The sequence below is a fragment of the Cryptomeria japonica genome, unplaced genomic scaffold (assembly GCF_030272615.1).
Source record: "Cryptomeria japonica unplaced genomic scaffold, Sugi_1.0 HiC_scaffold_1024, whole genome shotgun sequence".
Classification (NCBI taxonomy): domain Eukaryota; kingdom Viridiplantae; phylum Streptophyta; class Pinopsida; order Cupressales; family Cupressaceae; genus Cryptomeria; species Cryptomeria japonica.
This window is the reverse complement of record NW_026729687.1, coordinates 19,557-28,592: the sequence shown is the minus strand read 5'-3', so window position 1 is coordinate 28,592 and position 9,036 is coordinate 19,557. Positions and strand designations below refer to the sequence as shown.

The following is a 9,036-nucleotide window of genomic DNA, read 5'->3' as shown; positions in this document are numbered from 1 at the left end:
CGGTTTGCCCCGGGTGTGCACCTCGGGTGGGCACCTTGGTGCGCATGCCTTGCCTGGGCTGCGCACCAGGGCGGGCTCAAGATGGCACCCGCGTTCCTTTTTTTTCACTATCTTTCAAAACGGAAATTTTAAAATCTCATTTTTTTTTGCCTTTTTCTGGAAATTAGTGAAGGCAGCGCATCAAAGGTGCGCACCTCGCTGCCCACCACGGTGCGCAACGCCGGTGGGCACCCGGGAGTGCTTCGAAGTGTGCTCCAAGGTGCTGCGTGCACGTTGTCGGAGCCCGGTTTGCCCCGGGTGCGCACCTCGCGTGCACCTTCGTCGGGGTGGGCACCTTGGCTTGGTTTGCCCCGGCTGCGCTCCGAAGCGGGGTTATTGGAGCGCCGCCTCTTTTTTTGTCGGAGCGTTTGGTGGGGTTTCTCGCATTGGCTCTTCCGAGGCCCGGTTGCCACCCTGGCGCGCACGAAGTCGGAAGTAGGGTTAATTGCCCGGGTGCGCACCTTTGCCAGGGTGGCACCTTACCTGGGCTGCGCACCAGGGCGGGCTCAAGATGGCACGCGCGTTCCGTTTTTTTCACTATCTTTCAAAACGGAAATTTTAAAATCTCCTTTTTTTTTTGCCTTTTCTGGAAATTAGTGAAGGCAGCGCATCAAAGGTGCGCACCTCGCTGCCCACCTTGGTGTGCTCTGAGGTGCGCACCCGGGAGCGCTACGAAGTGTGCTCCAAGGTGCGGCGTGCACGTTGTCGGAGCCCGGTTTGCCCCGGGTGCGCACCTCGCCTGCACCTTGGCCGGGGTGGGCACCTTGGCTGGGTTTGCCCAGGGTGCGCTCCGAAGCGGGGTTACTGGAGCGCCCCCTCTTTTTTTGTCAGAGAGTTTGGTGGGGTTTCTCGCATTGGCTCTTCCCAGGCCCGGTTGTTGGGTGCGCTCCCACCCTGGCGCGCGCGAAGTTGGAAGTTGGGTTAATTGCCCGGGCGCGCACCTTCGCCAGGGTGGGCACCTTGGTGCGCAAACCTTGGCTGGGCTGCGCACCAGGGCGGGCTCAAGATGGCACCAGCATTCCCTTTTTCTCACTATCTTTCAAAACGGAAATTTTAAAATCTCGTTTTTTTTTGCCTTTTATGGAAATTAGTGAAGGCATCGCATCAAAGGTGCGCACCTCGCTGCCCACCTTGGTGTGCTCCGAGGTGCCCACCACGGTGCGCAACGCCGGTGCGAACCCGGGAGCGCCCCGATGTGTGCTCCAAGGTGCGGCGTGCACGAAGTCGGACCCCGGTTTGCCCCGGGTGCGCACCTCGCGTGCACCTTGGTGCGCACACCTTGGCTGGGTTGCGCGGCCTGGTGGGCACCATGGTGCGCACCAAGGAGCGCTCCGAAGTGTGCTCCAAGGTGCGGCGTGCACGAAGTCGGAGCCCGGTTTGCCCCGGGTGCGCACCTTCGCCGCGGTGGGCACCATGGCGTGCACGAAGTCGGAGCCCGGTTTGCCCCGGGTGCGCACCTCGCGTGCACCTTCGCCGGGGTGGGCACCTCGGCTGGGTTGCGCGCCCTGGTGCGCACCAAGGAGCGCTCTGAAGTGTGCTCCAAGGTGCGGCGTGCACGAAGTCGGAGCCCGGTTTGCCCCGGGTGTGCACCTCGGGTGCGCACCTCGCGTGCACCTTCGCTGCGGTGGGCACCTTGGCTGGGTTGCGCGCCTTGGTGGGCACCATGCAGTGCACGAAGTCGGAGCCCGGATTGCCCCGGGCGCGCACCTCCGCCAGGGTGGGCACCTTGGTGCGCACAACTTGCCTGGGCTGCGCACCAGGAAGGGCTCAAGATGGCACCCGCGTTCCGTTTTTTTCACTATCTTTCAGAACGGAAATTTTAAAATCTCGTTTTTTTTTGCCTTTTCTTGAAATTAGTGAAGGCAGCGCATCAAAGGTGCGCAACGCTGGTGCGAACCTGGGAGCGCTCCGATGTGTGCTCCAAGGTGCGGCGTGCACGAAGTCGGACCCCGGTTTGCCCCGGGTGCGCACCTCGCGTGCACCTTGGTGCGCACACCTTGGCTGGGTTGCGCGCCCTGGTGGGCACCATGGTGCGCACCAAGGAGCGCTCCGAAGTGTGCTCCAAGGTGCGGCGTGCACGAAGTCGGAGCCCGGTTTGCCCCGGGTGCGCACCTCGCGTGCACCTTCGCCGCGGTGGGCACCATGGCGTGCACGAAGTCGGAGCCCGGTTTGCCCCGGGTGCGCACCTCGCGTGCACCTTCGCCGGGGTGGGCACCTTGGTGTGCAGACCTTGGCTGGGTTGCGCGCCCTGGTGGGCACCATGGTGCGCACCAAGGAGCGCTCCGAAGTGTGCTCCAAGGTGCGGCCTGCACGAAGTCGGAGCCCGGTTTGCCCCGGGTGTGCACCTCGGGTGGGCACCTTGGTGCGCATGCCTTGCCTGGGCTGCGCACCAGGGCGGGCTCAAGATGGCACCCGCGTTCCTTTTTTTTCACTATCTTTCAAAACGGAAATTTTAAAATCTCATTTTTTTTTGCCTTTTTCTGGAAATTAGTGAAGGCAGCGCATCAAAGGTGCGCACCTCGCTGCCCACCACGGTGCGCAACGCCGGTGGGCACCCGGGAGTGCTTCGAAGTGTGCTCCAAGGTGCTGCGTGCACGTTGTCGGAGCCCGGTTTGCCCCGGGTGCGCACCTCGCGTGCACCTTCGTCGGGGTGGGCACCTTGGCTGGGTTTGCCCCGGCTGCGCTCCGAAGCGGGGTTATTGGAGCGCCGCCTCTTTTTTTGTCGGAGCGTTTGGTGGGGTTTCTCGCATTGGCTCTTCCGAGGCCCGGTTGCCACCCTGGCGCGCACGAAGTCGGAAGTAGGGTTAATTGCCCGGGTGCGCACCTTTGCCAGGGTGGGCACCTTACCTGGGCTGCGCACCAGGGCGGGCTCAAGATGGCACGCGCGTTCCGTTTTTTTCACTATCTTTCAAAACGGAAATTTTAAAATCTCCTTTTTTTTTTGCCTTTTCTGGAAATTAGTGAAGGCAGCGCATCAAAGGTGCGCACCTCGCTGCCCACCTTGGTGTGCTCTGAGGTGCGCACCCGGGAGCGCTACGAAGTGTGCTCCAAGGTGCGGCGTGCACGTTGTCGGAGCCCGGTTTGCCCCGGGTGCGCACCTCGCCTGCACCTTGGCCGGGGTGGGCACCTTGGCTGGGTTTGCCCAGGGTGCGCTCCGAAGCGGGGTTACTGGAGCGCCCCCTCTTTTTTTGTCAGAGCGTTTGGTGGGGTTTCTCGCATTGGCTCTTCCCAGGCCCGGTTGTTGGGTGCGCTCCCACCCTGGCGCGCGCGAAGTTGGAAGTTGGATTAATTGCCCGGGCGCGCACCTTCGCCAGGGTGGGCACCTTGGTGCGCACACCTTGGCTGGGCTGCGCACCAGGGCGGGCTCAAGATGGCACCAGCATTCCCTTTTTCTCACTATCTTTCAAAACGGAAATTTTAAAATCTCGTTTTTTTTTTGCCTTTTATGGAAATTAGTGAAGGCATCGCATCAAAGGTGCGCACCTCGCTGCCCACCTTGGTGTGCTCCGAGGTGCCCACCACGGTGCGCAACGCCGGTGCGAACCCGGGAGCGCCCCGATGTGTGCTCCAAGGTGCGGCGTGCACGAAGTCGGACCCCGGTTTGCCCCGGGTGCGCACCTCGCGTGCACCTTGGTGCGCACACCTTGGCTGGGTTGCGCGGCCTGGTGGGCACCATGGTGCGCACCAAGGAGCGCTCCGAAGTGTGCTCCAAGGTGCGGCGTGCACGAAGTCGGAGCCCGGTTTGCCCCGGGTACGCACCTCGCGTGCACCTTCGCCGGGGTGGGCACCTCGGCTGGGTTGCGCGCCCTGGTGCGCACCAAGGAGCGCTCCGAAGTGTGCTCCAAGGTGCGGCGTGCACGAAGTCGGAGCCCGGTTTGCCCCGGGTGCGCACCTTCGCCGCGGTGCGCACCATGGCGTGCACGAAGTCGGAGCCCGGTTTGCCCCGGGTGCGCACCTCGCGTGCACCTTCGGCGGGGTTGCGCGCCCTGGTGGGCACCATGGTGCGCACCAAGGAGCGCTCCGAAGTGTGCTCCAAGGTGCGGCGTGCACGAAGTCGGAGCCCGGTTTGCCCCGGGTGCGCACCTCGCGTGCACCTTCGGCGGGGTTGCGCGCCCTGGTGGGCACCATGGTGCGCACCAAGGAGCGCTCCGAAGTGTGCTCCAAGGTGCGGCGTGCACGAAGTCGGAGCCCGGTTTGCCCCGGGTGCGCACCTCGCGTGCACCTTCGCCGCGGTGGGCACCATGGCGTGCACGAAGTCGGAGCCCGGTTTGCCCCGGGTGCGCACCTCGCGTGCACCTTCGCCGGGGTGGGCACCTCGGCTGGGTTGCGCGCCCTGGTGCGCACCAAGGAGCGCTCCGAAGTGTGCTCCAAGGTGCGGCGTGCACGAAGTCGGAGCCCGGTTTGCCCCGGGTGCGCACCTCGCGTGCACCTTCGCCAGGGTGGGCACCTCGGTGCGCACACCTTCTCAATGTTTTCTTGCCTTTTCTGGAAATTGGTGAAGGCAGCGCATCAAAGGTGCGCACCTCGGTGTGCTCCGAGGTGCGAACCCGAGAGCGCTCCGAGGTGCCCACGAAGTCGAAAGTCGGGTTAATTGCATTGTTTTCCCCGGGTGCGCTCCGAGGTGCGCAACATCGGCGCGCACCAAGGAGGGCTCCGAAGTGTGCTCCAAGGTGCGCACGATGGCGTGCACCTCTGGTGCGCACGATTCGGAGCTCGGTTTGACCGGGGTGCGCACACCTTGGCTGGGTTGCGCACCTTTTGTGCGCTCCAAGGTGCGCACGAAGTCGGAGCTCGGTTTGCCCCGGGTGCGCACCTTCGCCAGGGTGCGCACCTTGATGCGCACGCCTTGGCTGGGCTGCGCACCTTGGTGGGCGCCATGGTGCGCACCTTTCGTGCGCTCCAAGGTGCGCACGAAGTCGGAGCTCGGTTTGCCCCGGGTGCGCACCTTGGTGGGCGCCATGGTGCACTCCGAGGTGCCCAAGATTGGTGCGCACCAAGGAGCGCTCCGAAGTGCGCTCCAAGGTGCGCGCGAAGTCGAAAGTTGGGTTAATTGTCCGGTTTGCCTCGGGTGCGCACCTTGCGTGCACCTTCGCCAGGGTGGGCGCCTTGGTGCGCACACCTTGGCTGGGCTGCGCACACCTTGGCACCCGCGTTTCCTTCATTTTAAATTTTTTTTTTTTACAATCTCTCAAGTGGGAAATTCTATAATCTCAACTTTTTTTGCCTTTTCAGGAAACTTTTGAATGGAGCGCATCATTGGTGCGCTCCGAAGTGTGCTCCAAAGCTCTCTCCAGCTGCGTGCACCTGCCCCGGCCGCGCACCCGGCCCCGCCCAGCTTCGCTCACCTGTCCCGGGCGTCTGGTGCGGAACCTTAGAGTAAGAAACATCACCGTGCACCTTGGCCAACGTGCGCGACTCGACCGAGCGCGCACTGGCCGAGGTGCACACCGATTTCACCTGGGTGCGCGCGCAGCACCTCGGGCGCACCGGGGTGCGCGCACAACGCCCGGGTTGCACCGTGGCCTGTGTGCTCGGGGCGCCTCGGGTGCGCGCTCGGTGTCGCCCCCGCGCGCGCGGTAGTGCGGGCAGCGCACCCCGGCCCGGCCCGGCCCCGACGAGAACGCAAACGGGCAAAAGGTTTATTCAAATAGCATTGCGACGCCCGGCGAAAAACTAAAAAAGGGTGCAACACCGGGACTTCCCGGGAGGTCACCCATCCCAGTACTACTCCGGCCCAAGCGCGCTTAACTGCGGAGTTCTGATGGGATCCGGTGCACTAATGCTGGTATGATCGCACCCGTTATGAGCTTGTCGCAGTGTGTACTTAGCAAACCGCGACCCACGTGCGAATCCACCCCGGCCACCCACCCCCGTCGAGGTGCACACCCTCCCTCGCGAAGTGCGCCCCGTTCGCCAAGTGTGAGCCCTGCCCGGGTGCGCGCACCTTGCTAGGGCGTCGGGTGTGCACCCGGCCCGGCCTACGTGCGTGCACCTGGAGGGGGCGTCGTGTGCGTGCAGTGTCCCGTCTGCAACGCGGTGCCCACACACCACCTCGGGCGCAACGACCTGCGCTCACATGTGGGCCGAGTGCACCTTGGTGCATGTTCGGGGCGCCTCGGGTGCACGCTCGATCTTGCCCCGGTGCACCAAGGCGCTCGGTTTGCCCCGGGTGCGCACTTGGTGCAAGGTGGGCACCCAAAATAGGGATCAAGCACCAAAACACAAGTTTCGGGATGCAAAATGGGACCCAAGGACCACAAATGCGTTCCAAGACCCATGATGGGTCCACGAGAACAAAAATGTGTTCCGAGACTTAATAAACAAATATTGGGTTTTAGGAGAAGAAACATGCTCTGATGCCCAAAACGAGAATCGACCCCGAAAAGGCCACAGGCCAAAAGTGGGATGCGAGACAAAAAAAAATGGGACCCGAGGACCAAAATTGGGTTCCCAGGTCGAAGACAGGGCAACCGGACAAGAAACGACCTCTAAGGCTCGAAATGAGTCCCGACGACTAAAACTTGACAAGAAGCACCCATCAGGCACCCAACTCGACACCCATGGGATGCCGACCCACCCGGGCTTCCACCTAGCACACCTTGGCACCCACCCACCCTCGCACCCAACCTCGCACCCAACTTAGCACCTTTGAACCCACATTGGCACTCACCCTGACCCTGGCACCTTGGAACCCACATTGGCACTCACCTTGACCCTGGCACCCACCTTTGCACTCACCTTGGGACCCACCCTGGCTCCCACCTCGGCACCCACCCAGACACCCACCTTGGTTCCTTGGCACCCACCTTGGATCCTTGGCACCCACCCCGACACCCACCTTGGCACGCAACTTGGCTACTTGCCACCCACCTTGGCTCCTTGACGCCCACCCCGACAACCACCCCGTGACCTACCCTGGCTAGGGTTGGTGCACACCCACCCTGGTGCCCACCTTGGCACCCACCCTATGACCCACCTTGGCACGCACCTTAGTACCCACCCCGTTACCCACCCTAGGACCCACCCCGTGACCCACCTTGGCCAGGGTGGGTGCACCCACCCTGGTGCCCACCTTGGCACCCACCCATCCTAGCACCCAGCCTGTGACCGGGCTTGGAACCCAACCTTGCACCCGCACCCGTCTTGGCCAGTGTGGGTGCGCACCCATCCTGGCACCCACGTTGTGACACACCCTTTAACCCACGCACCCTAGCACCCACGTTGGCACCCACCTTGGAACCCAACCTAGCAACTTGGCACCCACCCCGTGACCCACCTTGGCATCCACCATAGCAGTCGCCGACTTGGCACCCACCTCGGCACCCACCTTGACACTTGTGGACCCACCTTGCCACTCACCCTAGCATCGACCCATCCTAGCACCCACCCTGGCACCTTTGCACCCTAGCACTCACCCATCCTAGCACCTAACCTGTGACCCACCTTGACACTCACCCTCGCACCCACCTTGGAACCCAACCTAGCACCCACCCACCCTGACACCAACCCTAGCACCTACCCACCCTTGCACCCACCCTGTGACCCATCTTGGCACCCACCCATCCTACCACTCAACCTATCACCCACCTTCTCACCCACCTTGGCATCCACCTTAGCACCCACCCACACTGGCACCTTGGCACCCACCTCGGGCAAGGTGGGTGCACACCCACCCTGGCACCCAATTTAGAACCCACCGAGCATGTTACCCACCTTGGCACCCACATTGCAGCCCACCCTAGTACCCACCCTATGACCCACATTGGCATCCACACCCTAGCACCCAGGCACCTCGACACCCGCCTTGACACCCACCCTAGCACTGAACCTGTGACCCACCTTGGAACTCACCCTAGAACCCACCCACCCTGTGAACCACCTTGGCATCCACCTTAGCACCCACCCACCTTGGCACCCACTCTAGCACTCACCCATCCTAACACCCAACTTGTTACCCACCTTGGCACCCGCCCTCGCGTCCACCTTGAAACCCACCCTAGCACCCACCCACGCAGGAGCCCACCTTGGCACCCAACCTAACACCCACGCATCCTGGCACCCAACTTGTGACCCACCTTGGAACCCACCCTAGTACCCACCTTTGAACCCACTATATCACCAACCCACCTTGGCACCCACCCTATGACCCTCTTTGGAATCCACCCTAGCACGCACCCACCCTGGCACCCACCATGGAGCGCACCCTAGCACCCACCCACCTCGGCACGCACCTCAACACCCACCTTGGTGTGCGCACTGCGCCAACCTCTCAAAGACCCTATGTGGTGCGCTCCAAAGTGTACACCTTTGGTGCGCTCCAAGGTGCGCACCTTTGGTGCACACCGAGGTGCACACCAAAGTGTGCACCGAGGTGAGCACCAAAGTGCACTCCAGGGTGCACACCAAGGCGTGCACCTTTGGTGCGGTCAATGCAAACGAATTCGGAAGTTGGGGTCGATGTCCTAATCGCTGCTGCAGACTACACGTATGAGAATCGGACAAATAGCTTTATATAGGGGAGGTGTTGCGTTTGATGGGTCGACTCCCCTGGTTGTGTGCACTGCACCAACTTCAAAGACCCTGTCTTGTTTAAGAAGTCAAAAGTTGGGGTGGATGTCCTAATCATTGCTGCAGTCTACGCATGTATGAGAATCAGACAAATAGCTTATATAGGGGAGGTGTTGCATTCGGTGGGTTGACTCCCCTGGTTGTGCGCACTGCGCCAACCTCAAAGACCCCGCATAGCAGAAGAAGTCGGAAGTCGGATTTTGGTGAGCACCAAGGCGTGCACCTTTGGTGCGGTCAACGCAGACGAATTCAGAAGTTGGGGTGGATGTCCTAATCGTTGTTGCAGGCTACACATGTATGAGAATCAGACAAATAGCTTATATAGGGGAGGTGTTGGGTTTGATGGGTCAACTCCCTTGGTTGTGCGCATTACGCCAACCTCAAAGACCTTGTTTTCGTTAAGAAGTCAAAAGTTGGGGTCAATGTCCT

General features: G+C 61.9%; 1 non-coding gene across 1 annotated transcript; it reads right to left on the bottom strand.

Moving 5' to 3' along the window:
• Positions 1-5,719: 5,719 nt before the first annotated feature.
• On the bottom strand, positions 5,720-5,838 carry LOC131873073 (5S ribosomal RNA). The gene has a single exon (XR_009371111.1). It is a non-coding gene; the product is annotated as a 5S ribosomal RNA (ribosomal RNA).
• Positions 5,839-9,036: the final 3,198 nt, after the last annotated feature.